Here is an 11,645-nt window from a genome sequence, read left to right on the forward strand (position 1 = left end):
TAGTTCTTTGTTTGGAAATGAATGCTCAAATTAGTAAGATATACTGTCATGCACTTGTGCCAGTCAAAAGCTGAGTACACATTAGTATCTTGATGTTATTTGCATAACTTCATTCAAATTGATTTTTTTCCCATGAAGAACTACTTCAAATTCTCATTAGCGGCCTGTGAGGCTCTGGTCAGACCAAATCTTAGGCACCGTGCTCAGTTCTTGTGGACAAGCTTTGCAAGCAATTCAAAATAAATCTATAACAATGATCCATAAGGTGCAAACTGAAACTGAAAAGAAAGGAAGTTTACAGAGTTGAAATCTGTCAATATCATGAGTGCCACCAGTTAGTAAACATTCCCCACCTATTCCCAACTGGAAATTAGACAAAAAGTGTAATGGAAAGCTGAAATAATGGGAAGAATTTTGTGGAGGTGATAGGCATCTTGGTTGTTGGTTGGATAGTCGGCCAGGGCTCTGCGATCTCTTCTAGAGAAGGCCCAAATCCATTTGGTGTCACGTAGGTACTAGATAAGCCAGTAACAGGTCTTTCCCCAGACTCAAGAATCCAGGGAATGGAGGCCCTGCACAGAAACGCTGCCAGTTAGTGAAAGGCTAGCAGCCCTTCTGTATTCAGCATCACCAACAAGGAGGCAGTGATTGCTTGCCAGTATTACCACCAACCAAGGTCTGAGATTGGGATGGCACCTGAGTACAGGTGAGTGAGAGCAGGAAAGCAGTAACAAAGTCCAAAAGGGAGTGTGGCTCTTATCTGGCCCATACTTCCCCATGTTGAATCCATCAATCAGGCACTGAGTGCCTTTGAAGTAGAGACTCCCAACCCACACTCTACAGCCATCAAGCAACACAGAGTTTGCTTCATAGGCTCCTCATGTAGTGAACACCCTGCCTACTGTTGGGTTAGTACCAACATTGGTGAGATGAGGCCATTCAGTGGACATTTAAGGCCCTCACCTTCAGTCATTCCAACACAACCTAAATTGGAAGGTATGTATTCCTCCCCATCACCTTCCCACCCCCAGCTCCAACTCACCATGATTCCACTCAATATCACCCCCTTAACACCATCACCTAGAGTCAAAATTACCCTAGATACATGGATGAATTTTCTTAATTCTTGCAAGTATTGAATAAAAGTGTCACTGATGTCCAACAGAAGTTAATTTTCTCTCCTGATATCTCAACTTTGTTCAATTGGGATCTTTCACTGAATAAGTGGTTTCTAACGTAACGTGGGCTAGGAGCAAAACAGCAAACCTTTTTCATTTTAGCAGACCAAACTTCTTGGAAATCCTCAAGGATAAAAAAACCATGATAATGGAATCCTACCTGCAACTATTTCTGGTAATTTCTCTCCATAATTGTATTTCCTTTAATAGGCCAATAAAAATTGACTGCTTCCTAAGAGTTCTGATAGAATGAATCTCCAGCTGTTGATAAAGGTATGAGCTTGGCCAGGATTTTACCATTTAATGTTAAAGAATAGCAGCAAGTGAGATTCGTACTATCATTTCCTCCATGGTCCGGATGAGTTGGCATGTGTTTTGTTCATCATTATTTATTCAAGTGAGATTGTGGAGGTGTTACTCAGTGAATCACATGGCTGGTGAGGTAGAGGTGATCACCACTGCTAGGACCTTCTGGTTTCCAAACCTCTGGCACCATGTTCAAAGGCCAAGTGGACACTACTTCAGACATTGCAACCCAGGAACCATTCCTCACACTATGGAACTCACCTCTAGACACTGATCAATCACAACGAAGAAAACTATGCCTTGCCAGATCTCATGGAGAAAGTTCTCTGCTGGACAAGGTGATGGAGAGAAGACCAGTCCACTTCCTAGCTGACTGTAACAAGAGGTCATACCATCAAATGTAGGCAACCTAGACAGAGATAACAGGACAGATCAGTGCTACCTCCATTGAGAAAAGGGAGACCCATCAGTGCAGAAAGGAAAACAATGATCACTGATGCTTTGCAATGGTTAGTGACACCGTGCTCTTTCTGTGGCTACACATGCACAGGACTGGTGCTCTGACTCTGCCACTGTACAATACATCTCAACAACAATTACAGACTACAATGTTCAGCATCACATATATCATATTTATTCAAGGGCTCACACCCACACCTGATACTCTTCAACTATTATTCCTTCCTGCCCTCTGCACTTCCTACTTACTCACTATTGTCTTCTTAACCCTATCCCAATCCCTATCCCTATCCCTAACCCTAACCCTAACATTAACTGTACCCCGGCAGTAACCCTTTGAGTAATCATATGATAACTAACTGGCCATGCAATCACTTCTTCCATATTTAATCCTTCTCTTCCTCTGATTATTTTGTATTCACTCATGGGATGTGGGCATCACTCGTTGGCCAGCATTATTGCTCGTCCCATTTTTGCAAGAAAAGTTGACCCACAACCAAGAGCTCCAAGATGAACAGGAGTTGATGGGCATCAGGCTCCTTCGTCCCTGTGGGAAAACCAAGTGGAAGTGTTTGAGAAAGACCAAGCACCAGTTGTGGTGAAGGGGGGATAACAATGGGTAAACCAACCCAACAAACTCCATTTTGCTATGCTCCTTTCTAATTACCACTGATGCCAACTCATCCTTGTTCTACATAGGTTTTTATTATTTTTCTCCAATTAAGGTCAGGTGAATTGGCCATGCTAAATTGCCCATAGTGTTAGGTACATCAGTCAGAGGGAAATGGGTCTGTGTGGGTTACTCTTTGGAGGGTCGGTGTGGACTTGTTGGGTCGAAGGGCCTGTTTCCACACTGTAGGGAATCTAATCTAGGGAATTTAATCTAATCTAATTCTCTCTTTTTGCAGAAACTGCCAGCACCCAGGGAACACTCATCAGGAAGAGATTATAGTTTGAACTGCTCAGTGATAGCTCCACCTTGGCAGAGGAAGCCTGTGGACACTCTAAGGATGCTCTGACATGGTCCACTCTGACTTCCATGTCGGAAATCTTGTTATCCAGTTTGTTTGTGGCAGTAGTATACTAGGAAGCTGCATATTAAGGAGACAAGATGAGCAATTAATAAGCTCATTAACAAGCTACAATCCCCCTTACTAAGCAACTTACCACCGCCGACTGAAAGTCCTATCTCAACACCTGCAACTCAGTTAAAAGATGCAGTAAGTTGTCGAGATAGGCCTCAGTGGACCTCTGTCATGATTCTGCTACATTTCTCACCATAGACCAAGTCATTCAGGTTCCTATAAAATTCCAACCCTGGCTACAATCTCTGAACAGACTGAAACATTGAAACAATACAGGTGGAGCACAGGTCAAAAGGAGCTTTTCCCAGGATTCTTGTCAACTCGTGAGGGAGTAGACTATAGGTGACTCATATGTCTCATCATGGCAAATAGATTCAGAGTGACATATCTTGACTGCTGTTTATTGGAAGTGCACTGTCTCACTGCTGCCTCTTCCCTATAGGAGATTAAGGCAGGATCTGCGAAGATTCTTTAACATTTGTTCATCCTAAGGTATCATTCACACATTAGCATTAATTTAATTGGCAAGACAGGAAATGATGAATAACAAACCAACTAATTAGACATGTCCTTTGTACTAAGTAGGTGCTGTCTGCCAAATGAGGAACCTAGGCACATTAGCAATCACAGTTCATGACCAGCACAGTTATCCTGGATGTGGGTGGCAATAAGATTGCCTCTGGCCTCTTATGTTCTCCAAAACATTACTCTGTCCTCCTGCCATGAATGCCCTTCCTGGTTAGTGTGCTGATCCTCTGCATGAACTTCATCCTGAGAGACTTGTGCTCACTCCTTCATTACATCTGTATCCAGGACATCCTGTTTTGGTTGACTCAAATTGTGAAAAGCACACAGTCCCGCAACAATGTGGGACACCATTAGTGGGACAGATTGCAGAGACCTGCTGAAACAGTCCAGGAATCAAACTTAAAGCACAATCAAAATGATTTTGTCTGCTCCATGATGGCTGTTTGTATTGGGCTTGCTGGAGCCCTCATCTCTGCTGTCTTCATCTCCACGTCCTTCTCAGTAGGAGAAAAGGCACAAATTGCAGCAGACATTTCCATTCCATCATAAGGTAATCTGTGGGGAAAGCCAGAGAGATCATAACAAGTTATTGAAGAGGTCCCTCAGCCCCCACATCCTTAAAACTCAAGCTAAATGCTATGGCTTTCACAGAGTACCAGGAAGGTTTCCTAAGACAGTCACGGTCAGACCTCACTAGGAAGCTGTAAGGTATATGATCCTATTCGAATGCACAACTAATAACAAAATGCCAGAGTTTCATTGGGAGCAGTTCCTGCTGTAGTCCCTATGAAAAATACACAGCTCCACCCTACAAATCTCCCTTCCATAGCACAGATTTTGCAGATGTACCTTTCTTAAGTGAGGGTGTGCCAGCTGTAATGTGTTGTCGCTCAGTACTTGCTATAATATCATGGTCAACTGGGACGATCAGTTACACCGTTGAAGTTCTTGTTGATCTTACAACGTAAGGTGACAATCGGTGGGCACAATGTAATGCTGAAGGCTATAGTCTATTACCTGCCATTTCTAACAATCACTGGCTTCCAGATGAAATGAAAATTGAAGGTAGATGGATATGTTTGTCTTATCACAGAAGGGCTGATCACTTCAATTGTCCCATTGAAAATATCACCTGCATTAAAAAGAAAGTGTAACTTAATTCTCCTAATTTTTGAATGCATTCACGGCCATTTTCTGAATTCATTAAGTACTTGACGTTCAGTCTGAAATGCAGAATTTCCATCTTTATGTTCCGTGATTGGCTTGCTGGTTACCTATTAATTCATCCCCCTCCCAATTCTTCACATTCCCTTTGGTGTTGCTGCTCTTACAGACCCTTTGTCCCTTCCGTCTCCACCCATTTCCATTGAGCCTCTTCACATCTGTACATATCTGCCTGCTAGAGTTACACAAGTCTGTCCGTTGACTGTAACAGTACTCTTTACTGTTTGAAGTCCAGCCTCACTCTTTAAACAATGGTCCACTTTGATTATTCACACATTTCCATTTTCTTCAACGCTGGGGGTTTGGGGGGAGGAATGAATCACAAGGTGTAACTAATGAGAGAAACATCATATCCATGAACAGAACTGATAAATTTTGAAAAGAGCTGTTTTTTCATTTAGCCTCACAGTGCCAGGGACAGAGGTTCGATTCCATCCTTGGGCAACTGTCTGTGTGGGGTTTGCATATTCTCCCTGTGTCTGCGTGGGTTTCCTCCTATGATTCAAAGATGTGCTAGTTAGGTGAATTGGCCATACTAAATTGCCCATAGTGTTCAGGGAAGTATAGATTAGGTGTATTAGTCAGGGGTAAATGTTGAGTAATAGGGTAGGGAAATGGGTTTATGTGGGATACTCTTCGGAGGGTCAATGTGGACTTGTTGAGCCGAAGAGCCTGTTTCCACACTATAGGGATTCTATGATCTATGATCTATGCATGTGTTTGCAGTGTAAACTGCTGGAATAGCCACAGCACTGTGCCCTGTCCATAGTGACAAACCCACCCTTGTCTGACTGTTACCTTTCCTCCTCAGTACTCACCACCACTATAAGTTGTCTGCTTCTTTTTCTAAATTAAAAAGCAAGAAAAACTATAGAATCTGCCTACCTCTAACTCAGTACGTTAGACCTAAAAAGCAGACTAAGCCACAAAGACTGTTGTCTCTAATTAGTGCTAAAAATCTTGTGTGCTATAAAACAGGTCCCGACACAGGATGGCTGGCTCAATGTCAGTGCTCAAAATCATATATCAATCTACAACATGCTTGGTTGTCCCTCAGCAAAACTGCATGAATCCATGTAAGATTCTGTCAATCCCTTTTTTAGAAATTGAGTCAGTCTGAACATTGGAGCACAGACAGCCTCACACAGGGCTCCTCACACCTTCAATGCATTATCTGGGCCAACATGGCACCTATTGTTAAAGTTCACTTGAGAATGTAACTTTAACAAAGTTCTGGGATATACATATGAAAGAACTGAAACCAATATGGCCGTTCTAAAAGATGAGCAACTTAACAAACAATCCAGGTCTTTTTCAATATATCATTTCAGTTGCATCACACTGTAAACATTTGCTCTAGATTCTGTGTCTTACAATCTTACACTCCACAACCTGATGAAGGAGCAGTGTTCCAAAAGCTAGTGCTTCCAATTAAACCTGTTGTGATTTTTAACTTTGTACACCCCAGTCCAACACTGACGTCTCCAAAACAAGTTAGAGTACAGCAATTTAAAGTAGATTTCCTTCTCATATAGCTCCAAGCATTTTATGTGTTCTGATTATTCATACAAATCTTTTCATGTTAATAGTTTTAATTTAAAGATTACTGAAAACTCACAGCACACGATCTATAAGTTAACTGGTGCTTAAAATTCAGCATAGATTCTCTGTCAAATATTCTAATAAATATTCCTACATTTCTCTGTAGTACGGTATTGCTGAACTGTACTTAATTATTTGGTCAGCTTATTTTAATGAGATATCACAATTCTGCCTTTCAACAATTAATTTATCATCCTCATTAAATTATCCTGGAGCAGGAATCAATAGTATAACAGTTCCCCTCAATGAATTACTCCTAAACCGTGCTTCATAAATTAACCCAAGATATACTTTATGACTGTGGGCTGTTGTGACACACAGTGTGACCTCTTGTGGTATGTTATAGTATCCCTACCTCTGAGTTAGGAGGGCTGGGCTTGAATTCAATCTGCTCCCAAGGTTTATAATTACATCTCTGAAAAGGTCTATTAGGAAAATATGCTTATATTATTAATCTCCTCAATATTTCCTTCCAGAGTGGTGCCCATTCAGTTACCCTCAAATTAAACTTAACATTTTAAATGATTTTTTATTCTCATCCATCTCCATTCCCAATATAATTGATATTACTCCTTCCTATCCCTCTAAACTTAGATTCACTGCACTGCTTCATTTCTCTTTCAAGTTGGCAATCATTTGCGGTGTTCTAAATACCTTCATAATTTAGAGGTGGTTAGTGTAGTATCTGGTTAGGCAAAAGTGAGGACTGCAGATGCTGGAGGTTAGAATCGAGAGTGTGGTGCTGGGAAAGCACAGCAGATCAGGCAGCATCCGAGGAGCAGGAGGGTCAATGTTTCGGGCAAAAGCTGAAGAAGAGCTTATGCCCGAAATGTTGATTCTCCTGCTCCTCGAATGCTGCCTAACCTGCTGTGCTTTTCCAGCACCACACTCTCAACTTGTATCTTGGTCAGTCTCACTTTGGAATGGCTACTAAGTCGATATGTTCAACTACAAATAGCTTATTTTGTACACTGAAATATATACTGTTCTCTGTGACTAATGCCTCCAACTTGCATATTGCATCTCCTTCCAAGTCTTAAATTTTTCATTCATATTTGCATGCTACTGCATCTCTCCCCAAGTCTCTCCATCCCTGATTCAATCTGTCAGGCGATTTACAATTCTCTCTCATTATGCTCTTGTCAGACACGGAAGACCAATCTTGCTCCAACCATCTTTTTCTTGACTGGGATGGCTTTCATTGAGTTTATTAACTCCTGACTCAATCTCTGGTTCACTCAAACCTTTGACTAATTCTCATCTTTGATGATTAGAAATAACATACCACTGGCTTCTTCCACATGGTACCTGCTGAGGTATGCAGCAAATAAGATCCTCATTGAATTGCACACTGAATTATTATTCTAGCTCTGCTTTGGTTCCTTGCACTTGTTCATTCCATTGCCCTGGGGTAGATTTCTCTGGTTATAATTATAAACCAGATAGGACTGCTCACATTCTTGAATATGTTGATAATCCTGAAGTTCTGGGGGTGTAGGTAAATTTTTGTGTCAAATTCCTACCTCAGGCGACTGACTGTGTGGAGTTTGCACATTCTCCCCGTGTCTGCGTGGGTTTCTTCCGGGTGCTGCGGTTTCCTCCCACAGTCCAAAAATGTGCAGGTTAGGTGAATTGGCCATGCTAAATTGCCCGCAGTGTTAGGTGCAGGGGTAAATGTCGGGGAATGGGTCTGGGTGGGTGCACTATGGTGGGTCGGTGTGGGTTGTTGGGCCGAAATCTAATCTAATCTAAATGAGAAGCTGAGTTCTGAGCTTCCTGATTACCAACAATCCTGTTGATGCTGATACACATTGTAGTGGAGGAGCCCTGTGATTTAGGTATGCCGTTGGAAGGAATTGGTGTAGATTTCAGATAGAAGTACACAATTGAGAATTTACTAATGGCTCCTGTCATCAGTGCTGAGAATGTGCCTTAGGAAATGAATAGATATTTTCACGTCAATAGGTACAACTCCTCTTGCCAAGAGACATGACATTTTCCATCCTGGCGACCTGACCACCTTCCCCACCCCAGCCTGGACTTAATTTCTCCAAATGACCATGACCTAACCTTCTACACTAACCCCCCTTGCAACCTGTCACGATACCCAACAGGAATCCTAGCCCTCCCAGCTGGCACCCTTCTTATCTGTTACCCTACCACCTGGAACACTTAACATACCTGGCATCCTACCACCTATTCCCAACTGGCACCCAACCTAACCTTTGATAGGAGCTGTCAAGCTGTAAATGTCAGAAGATGGCAGCTGACTGCTGTGAAAAAAGGGGCAGGGTTTATCTTCCTCTGACTGTTCTCCTCAATGAAAGAACAATCAGAACGGAAACATAGTTTCTGCATTTCTGACAGAACCTGACTGGAATCTCATCTCAGATATTCTTCTTTCTTGAAAAATAAGGGGAGGAGAATCAATCTGTGTGTGATTGCCACTCCTTGGAAAATGGGACCTCTTATTCCTTTCGCTCCTTCTCATTATCTAATTCTTTCAGTTTAAATTCTGCAATCTCCCCATTTTTCTTTCTCAATGTCCTCACGTTTTCTCAGTTCATGAAATGGAAAGAAAGCACGATGAGGACTAAGATAGAAGGAAAGGGTCATAACCAGATGCTGGTTTCTTCACAGTCACTATTAGGTTCTCCATCGCATCTTCCACCCTAATATAGAGGAATAGAGCTGAGATGGAAGTGAATGTCAGCACATGACATTCAAAGCTATGGGACAAGTGGTAGAAAATAGTGTAAATTTAGAGTAGTTTTTATCAGTGCAGGCTCAATGGATCGAAGGGCCTCTTCTATACTGTATGATTGTATGATTCCTTGATTCTAGAAGTAAGACAGGAGTTAATCTGATATCATTCACTTTACCTTGACACCAAAAAATTACTCCGGCGAATGCTCGCTGTTTGTATAATATGCCATTCCATAGATCCAGTGGCAGGCAAACCATATGGGATTGACATCAGCTGCATGTCACAAAACAAGGAAATCTTATGGGTTTTCAGTGCTTCAATTCATGTGAGGGAAATGAGAGAGAGTTTAATGAGATTCCCATACTGGCTATAAATTGATTGCGAGGTAATCAACCACTTAAAATTCAATTTGGAATGTGATGTTTGACTGTAAATTATCATATCACAGTTCAGGAAATGCCACAGCATGATCTTGTTTGGGCTGTCCAGTTGAGACATTCTCATTAGTGAAACGTGCTGGAGGTGATATTAATTGTCACAGTCACCCCTTTCCACTATGCCTGATTACCTCGTTTTGATGATAGCTTGTATTCAGTACCAACATTGTCGTCTCTCGTGTATTACTTGGGCTGGCAGTTGCTTCACAGATGTATTCAAGAAACTTAGAGGTTAGGATACTAAAATTATTCTTCATGTATGCTTTTGAGAAATTTTCAGGTCTATCTCTATTTTTGAAATTTGTACATTACCTTCTTAGCCAGCAGCCCCTTTCAGCAAACTTCCAATTGCCAGTAACATTATTACCACAAAAAACATAGTCATGACAGACTCTGCTGTCTTTCTCGTGGCAATCCTATTCCCTTCAAAATGTCAAGGCCATTGAGTCATTAGATAAACTTAGAATTTCATTACATTAAAATATCCGCATAATTGTCACTTGCATAATTGATTGCATTTATCACTCAGGCTGTTTTTCAGACTCCTTTCCCAGATAGAAATTCTATATTTAACCATTAATTTGCTTGAACCACAGAAGAATTCACATTCAACACTAACTTTGCGGGCCATTAATTCACATGATTTAGAGTCTCTATTAAGTCATTGGGGAGGCAATGGCCTAGTGGTGTTATTGCTGGACTGTTAATCCAGAGACCCCAGGTCATGATCTGGGAACACGAGCTCAAATATTGCAGATGTTGGATTCAACTTAAAAAAAAATTAACTCTGGAATTGAAAGTCTAATGATGTCGATTGTTGATTGTTGGAAAAACTCCTCAGGTTCACTGAAACTGCTATCCTCACTTGGTCTGCCTTCCATGTGACCCCTGACCCTCAGCAATGAGGTTAACTCTTAACTGTCCATGGGCGATTATGGGTGGGCAACAAATGCTGGCCTAGCCAGTGATGTGAATAAATAAAAAAAACACAGGATGCTTGTGAGGCCACCTTTTGAGTACTGTGTATAGTTCAGATTGCCCTGCTAGAGGAATGAGATTATTAATTTGGAGAAGGTTCAGAAAAGATTTACAAGAATGTGACTGGGAATGGAGGTTTTGAGTTAGGAGAAGCTGGATAGGCTGGGACTTTTTTCACTGGAGAGCAGGATATTGAGGGTTGACCTTGTAGACATTTATAAAATCATTAGTGACACAGATAAGGTGAATAAAAAAGGTGTTTTCCATAGGATAGGGGAGTTCAAAACTAGAGAGCATAATTTTAACGTGCGTGGAGAAAGATCTAAAAGGAAACTGAGGGATAACATTTTCACACAGAGAATGGAATGAGAACTGCCAGTGGAAGTGATAGATGCCAGTAGAGTTTCAACATTGGATGGGTATGTGAATAGGAAAGGTTTCGAGGGATATGGGCCAAATGCAAACAAATGGGGCTAGTTTTGTTTGGGAAATTGGTTGGCATGGATGAGTTGGACAGAAATGTCTGTTTTCAGCCCCCCTGTTTCTCTCCCTCTATGATTCCATGTGTTTTTTTAGGTGTCGGTAAACTAGGAGTTGACTTATCTAAGAGCAACTGATAATAGAATAATTCAGCATTTTTCCAGTACAATACCAAATAAGGAAAAATAAAGTAACGATGCTATATTTTGTGAAGCATATTTCACAACATCAGACCATCCTTGCATGCAATACAGCTGCTGAAGTGCTTTTGAAATGTTGTTGCTGTTGTAATGACAGGCAAAACACAGAAAGTTCCATCATTGGATGCCCAAGATGATATTAAACACCGTAAGGAAGTCATATGGTTGAGTTACTCTTGGGATATGGTCTTCTTGTCGAATATGGGAGTTTAGGGAGACGTTACGCGTTACTAAGGATTATATCTGCAATAAATGCCGATGGTTGCAAATCCAATTAGATCGAATGGATTGGTTGGAGAGACAATTAGAGGCAATGAGGAATTTACAAGAGCAAAGGGGTATGATGGATGGCAGTTATAGGAAGGGGGAAAAATTGCAGATAAAGTAACAAAGATGGGGTAACTCCAGGAAAGGTAAAAGAGGTAGGCAGTTCACGCAGAAGTCTTCTGTGGATATCCCCA

This window comes from Hemiscyllium ocellatum, chromosome 1 (assembly GCF_020745735.1).
Source record: "Hemiscyllium ocellatum isolate sHemOce1 chromosome 1, sHemOce1.pat.X.cur, whole genome shotgun sequence".
Taxonomy (NCBI): Eukaryota; Metazoa; Chordata; class Chondrichthyes; order Orectolobiformes; family Hemiscylliidae; genus Hemiscyllium; species Hemiscyllium ocellatum.